Here is a 13527-nt window from a genome sequence, read left to right on the forward strand (position 1 = left end):
TATGAAACAAACTAATGTTTACTTGTAGATACTTGACCGTTAACTGTTCGTGAAAGAAAATTCCCAGCGATTGACTGGGGCTGCAAATCGGCACCAGCATTGTTATATGCCATGGCCATGTCTCATTTGCCAGAAGGGCTGGATGGCCAGGCCGGCCTTGACCATTTCACACCACAGGTTATGAACTTGGATCAAAGGGCAAGACAGTTGGCATAGTGGTTAGCATTACTGCCTCACAGCACTGAGGTCTTGGCTACGGTTCTCATTAATGCCCTTTCTGTTTGGAGTTTATTTGTCCTCCCCATGTTTGCTTAGATTTCTCCATATGCTCTGGTTTCCTTCCACAAAAACATACAGTACTGGTTTGTTAATTGGCTTCTTTCAAAAAAAAAAAAACAAACAAACAAACAAACCCTAGTTTGTGTACAGGTTAGATAGATTGTAAGCCTCACCAGGGCAGGGACTTATGTGAATGACTAAATATTCACTGAGGAATATGTGTGCACTATATATATAACTTAATAAATAAACACATTCCCCTTTTATTTGCAATGTATAGTACTGCAGAATTTGTTTAGTATTATTTTTATTGTTCCTCTTTTTCCACAGGACAACGTCAACCTATTACAATGTCAGCAGGGGCAGATTGGCCATAGGGCTCACTGGGAATATTCCCGGTAGGCCAATGCACCATTTGGCCCCACCCCCACTTATTGCATGACATGCAGCCCGCTGGCACCTGTCATATCAAGCAGAGCGGCCCACAGAGGAGCTATTGACATAGCGAGAAGTGGCTGGCACTGTATTCCTTCTCTTGTGAAACAGAGCTCCTCTTTAGTCCCCTCCCAGACCATGGAGAATGCTTATAGATGTAGACAGAGTGGTCTTACAGCGGTGGCTGGTAAGTAGACTTATATGCATCATCTCAAGGCAGAGAGCAGCTCAGAGTCTGTCAGGCAGCGGCTATCACTTACCTTATGAGGCCAGTCACAGATTGACATGCAGCGGGGAGGTAATACCACCATCCTGAGTGATTATCTAGTATTGGCTTTCTACTGATTAGTATGGCTCTGTTAGTTAGTACTACTACCTTTGGTTGAGGGTGATAAGTCAACATGATTTCTGTTAAAGACAATATAAGCTCTATGAAAAAAAAAAAATCTCTATTGATTATATTCTGAACCCTCTCTGAAAAAAGCATTTGGCCGCTGCATTGTAGCATTTCAAATACAGATTCAGACTCAGTCGCACTCATACAAGTGACACATATTAAATTAATCAGCAGTCTCCTGGTGCAACCTAATCACATCACATTGCGGCTATGAGGCATTTTTAGGCAAAAAAGATGCAAAAAATATGCCTGGCACTAGCAGAGTCACATGGGAACTGGTGCACCACGAGGGGCTGTTTGGCATGACTGCAGCAAGAGTTTACACTTCTGTATAGCTAGGAGACATTGGAGAGAGTGGAAGTTTTAATGGCTCAAAAATGCCATCATTCGAGCATTTAGCTAAGCCATAATATAATACTGTAAAATTGTGTTGGGTTTCGCTGTAGCCGGGAAAACTGATTTAGCTGTAATACCTAGTGTTGCCTTGATAGTTTTCCTATCTCCACCCCCGCCTCTATTTCTTTTGCCCATCACACTTTCTTTCTACCTGTCTCTCCTTCTTGGACCCCACTCCCCTTTTCTCTCTCTTTGTCACCCAACACTTTCTCCCCAATTTTACTTCTCCATCGTCCCTTGGTCTCTGTCATCACTTCTCTTGAGCATCTCTGACACTGGTGTGAGGGGTCAGAGGCCATACCAACAATCATTACATTCCAACATGATTACATCATTTTTATCAGCAGTTGATTGTATTATATACATTGTACTTTTGAAAAAAAATAATTTTTTATATAAATCTGTTTTTTGTACAGCAAAATATAAAGATAATCAGTTTTCCGTCATTTTTTCTTTCAATTACATTTATAACAAATAAAAGAAATGAACAAAAGAATGTAGATATTGAGAGAGACTTTTCATCTGCAGTTAAAGGTGATGTCAATCCACATAGAGGTAGAATAGGGTATCATAGATATACTGGTAGCATTATACCCTGAATATTACAATCGTACGATACAGTATCAACCAGTAAGATAATGTTAATACTAATGGTAAGAATAATGTTAATGTTAATATTAAAGTTAAAACCCATGCCGTAACGGGGGTGCTTGAGAAAAGAAGAAAAAAATATGACATGCAAACTATGGGAAATAGGTAATATAATCCAGTATATGTATGGGGGGGAAGAAAGGGTTCTGCATTCAAATATGCCCTTGTCTCCCCCATTCTTAAAAATCCTACCCTTGATCCTAACAAACTCTCCAACTACCGACCCATGGCTCTCCTTCCTTGTGCTTCCAAACTCCTTGAGCGTATTGTTTACAACTGCCTTACCACCTGTCTTTCCTCCCACTCCCTCCTTGACTCATTTTAATCTGGCTTCTGTTCTCTCCACTCCACTGAAACTGCCCTCACGAAAGTATGCAATGACCTCCTTGCTGCCAAATCCAAGGGCCACTACTCTCTGCTAATTCTCCTTGATCTCTCTGCTTCATTTGACACTGTAGACCACCCTTTCCTCCTGCAAATCCTTCACTCTCTTGGTCTGTGTGGCACTGCCCTCTCCTGGCTGTCCTCCTACCTCTCTGATCGTTCCATCTCTGTCTCCTCTCATGACTCCTCTTCCCCCCCACTTCCACTAATAGTAGGAGGTCCCCAAGGTTCTGTTCATGGACCCCTCCTATTTTCCCTATATACGTCCGCTTTAGGTGAACTCATCAACTCTTTTGACCTCCAATATCATCTCTATGATGAGGACCCTCAAATCTACCTTTCCACCCCTGACCTCTCCCCCTCGCTCCTTACCCGTATCTCCAACTGTCTCTCTGCTATCTCTTCCTGGATTTCTGAGCGCTTTCTTAAACTTAACATGCCTAAGACTGAGCTGATCATCTTTTCACAATTTCATTATCTATTGATGGCACAACTATCTCCTCTAGCCCCAAAGTGTGCTGTCTTGGAGTTATCCTAGACTCCTTCCTCTCCTTTAAACCACACATTCAGCACCTCTCGCAGTCCTGCCGTTTCCACCTTAAAAATAATTCCAGTATTAGACCCTTCCTCACCCTGAATGCTACTAAAACCCTCATCCACTCGCTGATTATCTTCAGATTGGACAACTGTAATCATCTCCTAGCTGGCCTCCCAGTCTCCCACCTCTCTCCACGACAATTCTTCCTCAATGCTGCTGCTCGACTCATATTCCTCTCCAGATGTTCTAAATCTGCTTCCCCTCTCCTTCAAGCCCTACACTGACTCCCCTTCCCCTTCAGATGCCAATTCAAGGTTCTTACACTCACCTACGAAGCCCTCACCAAATCCTCTCCCACTTACATTTCTGACCACATCTCCCTTCACACGACCGTCCATCCACTTCGCTCAACAAATGCATGCCGCCTCTCTTGCCAACTGATTACTTCCTCCCACTCCCGCCTTCAAGATTTTACTCATGCTGCTCCCAACCATTGGAACTCTCTCCCTCTCCCTATCAGAGTCTCCACCTCTCTACAAATCTTCAAACGGGCTCTCAAGAACCACTACTTCATCAAGGCCTTCCAGCTTTCATCCTAACCCACTTCATGCTCTTTCCTGCCCTTCCCCTTTAGAATGTAAGCTCTCACGAGCAGGGGCCTATACCCTCATGTGCTTCTTTTTACATTTTCTTCTACTCCTTACACCTCACAAGGGGCTCTATTTATTAACATTATTTTTACTAAAATAAAGTGAAAAAGGGTGTTTTCACACCCTTTTCACATTATTTTAGTTTCACCTGTATTTATTACAGGGCAATTGGAGTAGAATTAGTAAAATTCTACTCCAACACCCAGTATCACTTATTTTTAGTAAAGCAGATCGCATTTCCCATAATTGTAATGGGAAATGTGATCTGTGTGCAAGTTACTAAAAATAAATTGTAAAAAAATACCGGGGGAAGCCCTGTGATAATAACGCCACCTGGAGGTGGCGTTATCCAGGGTCTCCCCCGGTTACCGGGCTCCCACTCTGCTCTAACGGGGAGAGCAGAGGCGGGAGCCGGTACCAGTAATCAGCTGTGTGGTCTAAATAGACCGCAAGCTGATTGCTGTAAAAAAAAGAAAAAAAAAATTAAACATTTTTTTTTTTACTTACCTGAATCCAGGGACCGGTGATCAGGCCTCCGGTGATGGCTCCTCTCCGGTCAGCTGGTCTCCCACAGTGCACTGGGGCCCGGTCATCAGGTGATCGGGCCCCAGTGCAGTATGGGAGATCACCTGATCGGGAAGCCCGGAGAAGACCACCGGAGGCCAGGAGGATGCAGGTAAGTGTAATGAAGGGAGGGGGGGTCGCGGGGGTCCGCGATCGCGGGGGCGGGGCTTAGCGCCGGGGGCGGGGCTTAGCGTCGGTGGGGGGGTAGTAGCGGTGGTCGGTCGGCGCATGCGCGGGCTCTTAGTCGCGGTATTTTTTCCGAAAATACCGCGACTAGAGTGCGGATGGGATCCGCAGGGACAGAGCTTTATCGCAAGCTCTGTCCCTGCAAGGGATTTATAGTAAATCCCTGTGATATTACCTGAATTCGCAATGCGAATTCACTCGGTAATATCACACTACAATCCGCATTCAATATGCGGATTGTAGTAAATAGAGCCCAAGCTCACCTAACACTTGACTGCTAACTCACTGCTGCTTATTGTGAGTGTTTTAAACACTATTGCAGCAATGTATATAAACCATGTCCTTGTCCTGCACTGTAATGTACTGTAAGTTACTAGTTTCTTGTTCACTTATTAGTTTATGTACTCTATAAGGCGCTGCAGAACACTTGTGGTGCCATATAAATAAAGGATAATAATAATAATAAGGGACCATACAGAGGTCAAGGAGAATAGTCATGTTAGGTAATCTGTGGTAATAGAAACCAATCCATGTAGAAAGTGCTAGGACTCCTTTTTCAATATTAAATGTGGCATGATAGAGTATTTCCAACACTACATTTTCCACTCACCCAGGGTGGGAGAAGATCCTGAGATCCAGTGCTGAAGGATCAATTGCTTAGTCACTTAAACCATGACTATTAAAAGAGACTTTCACTGTCCTAGTGTAGAAACCAGTTCCGAACATGAGGTCAGCAAAAAAGAGAGCTGTAGCCTTGTTAGGGAGCCTAAGTTTTAATATGACATTTAAATAATTTAAAAGTTTATCCCAGAATCGCCTATGGGCAGTGAAAACATAGGTTCAGTTTAGTGCCCGAATGTGGACCTCCTGTAAATGTGCCAATTTAAGAGTAGGTAAGATCATTTTTTAACATGCTGTTAGTGACTTAAAATCAGGTATTTCTGTGTGCCATGCCTGAGAGACAGCAGAACAGGATCGGATATTTGTGTCTATCAGTTCTGAATAGAGGCAGCAAATTCTAAACTTATAAAACCCCTTACGTAAGAACCTCATGTAAAAAGTCTGGTGTGTATGTAATTAATAAGGGGTTATCTAGGGATTGGGCATAGTGATGCACTTGCAGAAACATATAAAAGTGGGAGCGGTGTAGATGGAATTTGTCTTGTAATTGTGAAAATGAAAGAAAGTTGTCACCTTGGTCAAATATGTCCTTAATGTTCATGATGCCCCTATGGTATATATATGGTATATGGTACACTCACTTACGAAGCCCTCACCCAATCCTTTCCCATTTACATCTCTGATTTCATCTCACTCCTGCCCGCCCGCTTTGCTTGACAAATGAATGCCGCCTCTATTTCCAACTGATTACTTGCTCCCACTCTCGCCTCCAAGATTTTGTCTGTGCTACTCCCTAACTCTGGAACTCTCTCCCTCTCCCTATCAGACTCTCCACCTCTCTACAAATCTTCAAAAGAGTTCTTAAGACCAACTACTTCATTAAAGCCTTGCAGCTCTCATCCTAATCTACTGCTCCATGCTTATTCCTCACCCCTGTCTGTCTGCCCCTCCCCTTTAGAATGTAAGTTCTCACATGCAGGGCCCTCTTCCCTCATGTGCTTCTCCTTCCCTTACTCATATGATCATCTACTCCAAACTCCCCACAAGGGCACCTAACACTTGGTTGCTGATGCCCTGCTACTTTTGAGTGTTATGATCACTACTGCATCAATGTTTATAAACTATGTCCTTGTCCTGCATTGTTTTGTACTGTAAGTCGCTATTTTTTTGTTTGCTCATTTGTTTATGTACTTTGTGAGGTGCTGCAGAACACTTGTGGCGCCATCTAAATAAAGGATAATAATAATAATAATAAGGTACCAGATTTTGTAAGCAGAGTTATCTAGGGAGGAGCAAAGTTCATATTACCCCGGAAAGGTATATCATAGGAGAAGTAAAGATTTTTCTGCAAATGTTTATTAATGTTCAGCCAAGCTTTGTAGGTATCCCAGAAAAATATATAAGAGCGGCCAGTCAGAGGAATCTGCGCTCGTGGGGTATGCAAAAGGACCACCGGGGCATACAGATAGAGCAAAGCTTCCTCCAGAGCAAGATTAGTATACTGGTTAGTGTGTAAGAGCCAGTCAGTGATATAGCAGTGGAGAATTTGCCCATAGCAACCAATCAGCTCCTATCTATTATTTTATAGACTGTATTTGATAAATGTTACTTCAAAGCTGATTGGTTGCTATTGGCAAATTCTCCACTAGTTCACTTCTCCATGCTTAACACTGCTTGATATATAGACCCCTTTGTCTTTGGAAGATAAGTACAGGCGCAACTCATTCTGGGTTTCTGATAATGCCATATAAATTTTGAAAACATTTGTGTGCCCTCGTAAATGAGATAGAAAGCATTTGTAAAAGGTACGCTCATTTCGGAAACATAATATTCTTAATTACGACCACTCTTCCAAGAAGAGAGAGTTTAAGCTCTTTCCAATGAAGTAGCTGAGACTGTAATTTATCTATTAATGGAGAAAAGTTACTGCAATAGAGTAAATAGGAACATGAAGGGATGGAAATACTTAGATATTTAAGATTACATGTTGTTACAGTGAATAGGGAGGCTATGTGAGGACAGGTGTATAGAAAAGATGGAACAGTAATAGGGAGGAGTTTGGATTTGTCAATATTAATACGATATTCTGCAAAGGAGCAAAATGCTTTTATGGTCTCTACAATGGCTGGGTTGGAAAGCAATGGGTTAGAGATAAAGAGCACCATCTCCAATCTTGCGATCTTGCACTCTTGGGGTTATATTTACTAAAGTGCGTGTTTTTAGAAGTTTAGATGTTGCCCATAGCAACCAATCAGATTCTACTTCACATTTATCTAGCACCTTCTAAAAGATAACAGCTAGAATCTGATTTGGTTTGCTATGGGCAACATCTCCACTTCTAAAAACTAGCACTATAGTAAATATACCCCTTGGTCTGTTACTTTAATAAACTCCCCATTGCCACATGAATGTCATCCTCTTCTTATTGTTATGGTTTATTGGTTTTATATTACATTATTGAAATGCCGACACTGAGACTTGTGTAAGGGGAAAGGAAGGTCAGCTTTATTTATTTTATCTAGTTAAACTATTAATAATTAAATCTAAATAAAGTAATAGAGAATTAATCAACTAAATGATCTAAGAAGAAGGAAACAAAGAAGGAAAAACAGCCAAAGTAAGGTTGCACCGAAAGAACGGCCCCACAGATTCACCAACTGCCACTCTATACACCATCCTTCAAAATGGGGTATCCACCTCCTACCCCAATGACACAACATGAGGCCCACCTGGACTGATGGTGCTGCTGACCCCAGTAGGGAATAATCAGCCTACACCATGTATTGGAGGGGAGAGCACCTCAAGCTCCATAGACAGATGGCAACTGCAACCATTATTTCTCACCACTACCAAAGCTGACACCAATCTAGAAAATATGTTATGAGTGGCAGAGTAATGTGTATATTCCAAATCAGCTGAAGATGGCGGTAGCTGTCGAGGCCAAGCTCCAGCATGCTTCTCAGTTTAGCAGTCCCCAAAGAAACCTATGGAGGCTGTTTATATGGTCCGAAGTGGGAGGGACCTGCTGCTATCCCTCCTTGTTACATCCAGGGGATACTGTTATCAGGGGATTACCTGCATTATAAATGTAATAAATATTCCCCTTAGACATTTGGAGACTGAGGTCTATGTACTAAGCCTGTTAAGTGACAGTTAGGTGCTGATTGGTTGGTACATTATCTCCTTCCACTTTCTTTCTCCAAGGCTTAGTTAGTACATAGATCCCTTTGTATAAAAATACTTCTCCACTCATCCTCCACCAACTGTACACCCAGATCCACCACCCACTTAAGTTGAGCAGGAAGTCTCTCAGGGGTATGTTCGTTACTAATAGGGGATGGCAATGAATTAATTGTGTAACCGGGAGAAATTTGTGGAAACACTGAGGAGACGAATGGAAAATGTCACATACTGTAGTTAGGTGAAAATTATAAGAACATTACAAAATAAATCCTGCAGTGTACTAATACCATTAGGGCACAAGCAGGTGTGTAACTAGGTAATTGACGGCCCCATAGCAAAAATTTTGCAACCACTCCCACGACACGCCAGCAACACTACCATAACAAGCCCATCAGACAGAATATCTTTGTGCGTCTGTTTAGCCACCTCCCAGTCACTGAACGCGCAATACATTCCAGAGTCAGTGGGTCTCCAATGGTCCTGCGACTCTGTACGCAGACACTGTGGGATGCATGCGCCAGGCGACTTTTTAGAGATTTAGACGCATCTGCAGACACAGAAAAATCACCAATTTATGTGAAAATCGGTATTGTGTGCTACTCAGAATCAGCCTCAGTATGTGGAGGGATGCTATGGTGATTTAAGATTAAGGCGTCGATAAAATCGCAGTGCGTTTGGAACTAAAGCAATCGCTTGCACCAGTTAAAACCAGATTGATATTGATAGTGACACCATTACATTTCCTTTACACACTATGGCTACAGAACGACAGGATCTGTAACATCTGACCAGTCTATGCAGGTGATGAGGGTATATGCAGCCAGCACTGTGGTGGTTTTGTAAAAACTGCACTGTAGGTATGGGGAGAGAGTAAAAGTTAATTAGTAAGTGTTTTAACACACATAATCAACTAGACAAATACCTATATTTCCAGGAAAATGTATCCGTAATAAATGGTGGGATCACTTTAGTTACCATTAGCTGCAGTAACTATCGTTATATCTGAGCAATAAATAATGATGCACTGCCACAATTTACGATGCCAGGGACCCTCTGTGAGTCTGGTGAAAACCCTTCTCCTTTGTGGGGATTTCTCTGTATCACCAGCAGCCAATTCCTGCTGTCATAAGGAGGAAGTGATGTGCTCATACACAGCTAACATCCGCACTTGGTGATGTGACATGATTTGTTGGAAGTTAACATCATCCTGAGATTCTAGTTTCCAACTCGACCGGGTGCTGCACTTTCCATATATCCAAAATACCCAATTGTGCAGCAACATAATTTAATCCAATTTGGGGCTGCCTAGAACGAGTGCGAGTACCGCCCTTTCTATACAGCACAGGTGAGGCAACTAAATTGAAATCACCACCCATTACAATTTGTGTGCTGGCAAAAGGGTATAATTTGTTAATTAACCTAAGAAAAAAATATTTTTCATAAATGGTGGGGCCATAAACATTACATAATGTGTACCAAGTGGCATCTACAATAACATACCGGCTTTGCGGGTCAATGTTGGTAGAGTGGACAGTATAGGGAATGTTCTTATGAATCAATATCGCTACACAAGGGGCCTTAGAGGAGTAGGAAGAGGGTGCCAGGACCCTTTGATGTAACATATTTTATGTAGCATTCTTAGAAGGTGTTAAATGGGTTTCCTGAAGATAGGTAATATCTGCTTTCATTTTGTTAAGGTCAATAGACACCTCTTTTTTATTGGTGAATGTATACCCCGGACATTCCATGTACAAAATTTAAGACGGGAAGTCAAAGTATGCAACTAAGCAGCACGCACCCACCTAATATCACCGTGTACTGCACTAGACAAGTTCCATAGAAATGACAAGGAGATCTAAGACACGCAGGTGTACTGAGTAGCGTGATAGAAGAATACGCAATTTAATTTGTTGCCTAGAGTAGTATACATGTAAAGTAAAAGAAAGAGGAACAAAGTGTTCTAAAGACAGATACGGTCACAGCCAAACAGGAAAGTAACATAGGTCAGTGTAAGGGCAATTCGTAAATGTGTAGACAGAAAGAGCATTATGTTCCTCCAACACAGGAAACGGTGAATGTCAGGTTCTAGCAATTAAACAATAATGTTATGACAGACAAAAACTACATACAAAATATAACAATAAGTAGTGTGTAACATGAGAAATGAATGGTTATAAAACATGGTGAACCTTGGAACAGTAGAGAGTGGAAGATCGGTGGAACCATATTAGAGCATCAATCTCTGATGATCGTGTAGCCATTTCCCCTTTGCTGAGATAGGCCCGGGCATAACAACTTTATATTTAGTATAGGACTGGCCAGAAGGGGAAGACTCTGGCATGACTTGGTTAGCTTAACATGTATTGCAAAATCCCTGATTTTACCTGCCAATAAATCTTCCCTGTTCCTCTATTCAAGCTGTATTTCTGAACACCCACTCTAGTCTCCATATAGACAAACCCAGGGTTCTCAGAGTAGCATGTGCCTTATACAGCAGCTATAGCACAATCTCTTAACAACTGAAGGAAACAAGAAGTGATTGTTGTTCTATGCTGGGTCAAACTTGGTGATTAACAAGCGCATCATGCCATTTTTTGGGGTGGGGGCATTTATAAAGAGTGTCAGTATGATTTGTGTAAATATTGGGCATTTTTGTCGTTTATTTTCAGCAACTTTTATTTTGCATAGTTTTTTTTTATTATTTCTTTAGCTTTTAAGTTTTGTGCATTTTTACATATTGTGCAACTTCATTCTACTTCCAGCAATATTGTGAACCCATACGCTGAAGTGTCCTATAACCAGAAAGGTACATTATTTCACTATTTTTTTGTTTGTTTTCGTCGCAGTCTTTAGTTGCTGCTAATGGATTGATGCAATAATGATTCTAGGGCGTGATTCAGCTAATGCAGCAGGAGGTGTCTGGTAGAAATTAGGGGTGTGCACCGGCCACTTTTTGGTTTTGGATCTGGATCTTTCTTCGTGTTTTGGATCTGGATTGGTTTTGCCAAAACCACCCTTCCGTATTTTGGGTTCTGGGTTTTGTGTTTTGGATCTGTATTTTTTTTTAAAAAAGCATAAAAACAGCTAAAATCACAGAATTTGTGGGTTTTTCTGCTCCTATGTTATTATTAACCTCAATAACCTTAATTTCCACTAATTTCCAGTCTATTCTGAACACCTCACACCTCACAATAGTGTTTTTATGTCCAAAAGGTTGCACCGAGGTAGCTGGATGACTATGCTAAGCGACACGAGTGGGCGGCACAAACACGTGGCCCATCTAGGAGTGACACTGCAGTGGCAGACAGGATGGCAGTTTGAAAAACTAGGCCCCAAACAGAACATAATGCAAAGAAAAAAAAGAGGTGCAAGATGGAATTGTCCTTGGGCCCTCCCACCCACCCTTATGTTGTATAAACAGGACATGCACACTTTAACAAACCAATCATTTCAGCGCCAGGGTCTGCCACACGACTGTGGCTGAAATGATTGTTTCATTTGGGCCCCCACAAAACAAGCTGGCAATTAATCTGTCCCTGCACAAACTGGCTCTACGGAGGCAAGATGTCGTCCTCATCCTCCTCATCCACCGATTCCTCACCCTCTTCAGTGTTGTGTACATCCTCATCCTCACAGAGTATTAATTCGTCCCCGCTGGAATCCACCACCACAGGTCCCTCTGTATGTTCTGGAGGCTGGTCTCCCTGGAAGAGTTGATAATTCATTTTTATGAACATCCATCTTCTCCACATTTTGTGGAAGCAACCTCCTACGCCTTTCGCTGATAAGGTTCCCAGCTGCACTAAACACTCTTTCGGAGTGCACACTGGAGGGGGGGCAACTCAGGTAAAATAAAGCCAGTTTGTACAGGGGCCTCCAAATTGCTTCTTTTTCCTGCCAGTACATGTACGGACTGTCTGACATGCCTACTTGGATGCTGTCACCAATGTAATCCTTTAACAGACAGACACACGCTTGTCGCTGCTGCTTTAAGGATGCAGTTGCGGCTACAGCCCACACATTTCACAAAGACAGAAAAAAAAGAATAACTTTTTTATTGTTTGTGGAGCGCACTTTGAGGGTTACACCACCCTTTAACAGACAGACGCACGCTTATCGCTGCTGCTTTAAGGATGCAGGTGCGGCTACAGCCCACACATTTCACAAAGACAGAAAAAAAAGAAGAATTTTTTTATTGTTTGTGGAGCGCACTTTGAGGGTTACACCACCCTTTAACAGACAAACGCACGCTTGTCGCTGCTGCTTTAAGGATGCAGGTGCGGCTACAGCCCACACATTTCACAAAGACAGAAAAAAAAGAAGAATTTTTTTATTGTTTGTGGAGCGCACTTTGAGGGTTACACCACTTTTTAACAGACAGACGCACGCTTGTCGCTGCTGCTTTAAGGATGCAGGTGCGGCTACAGCCCACACATTTCACAAAGACAGAAAAAAAAAGAAGAATTTTTTTATTGTTTGTGGAGCACACTTTGAGGGTTACACCACCCTTTAACAGACAGACACACGCTTGTCGCTGCTGCTTTAAGGATGCAGGTGCGGCTACAGCCCACACATTTCACAAAGACAGAAAAAAAAAGAAGAATTTTTTTATTGTTTGTGGAGCGCACTTTGAGGGTTACACCACCCTTTAACAGTCAGACGCATGCTTGTCGCTGCTGCTTTAAGGATGCAGGTGCGGCTACAGCTCACACATTTCACAAAGAGAAAAAAAAGAAGAATTTTTTTATTGTTTGTGGAGCGCACTTTGAGGGTTACACCACCCTTTAACAGACAGACGCACGCTTGTCGCTGCTGCTTTGAGGACAGTATCATATGCAGTGACAGTAGACTTGTCAGAAATTGTTGGCACGTCCTTCAGTCCGGACCAGATGTCCAAACCGGCCCTTGACTTATGACACAGGCGCACGCTTGGCGCTGCTACTGTGTTGGTGCACGTGCGGCTACATCGCACACAAGTCACAAACACATAAAAAATATATTTTTTTATTTTGTTTGGAGTGCCCTTTGGGGGTTACAGCACCCTTTAGTGGTCAATCCAGCCGGCACTTTATTTATGGGACACAGGCGCACGCTTGGCACTACTTTGTTGATGCACATGCGGCTACTGCTCAGACAATTCACAAACGCAAAAAAAATATTTTTTTATTTTGTTTGGAGTGCCCTTTGGGGGTTACAGCACCCTTTAGCAGTCAATCCAGCTGGCCCTTTATTTATGGGACACA

The sequence above is a fragment of the Taudactylus pleione genome, unplaced genomic scaffold, assembly GCF_031769625.1.
Source record: "Taudactylus pleione unplaced genomic scaffold, aTauple2 ptg000069l, whole genome shotgun sequence".
NCBI classification, from domain to species: Eukaryota; Metazoa; Chordata; class Amphibia; order Anura; family Myobatrachidae; genus Taudactylus; species Taudactylus pleione.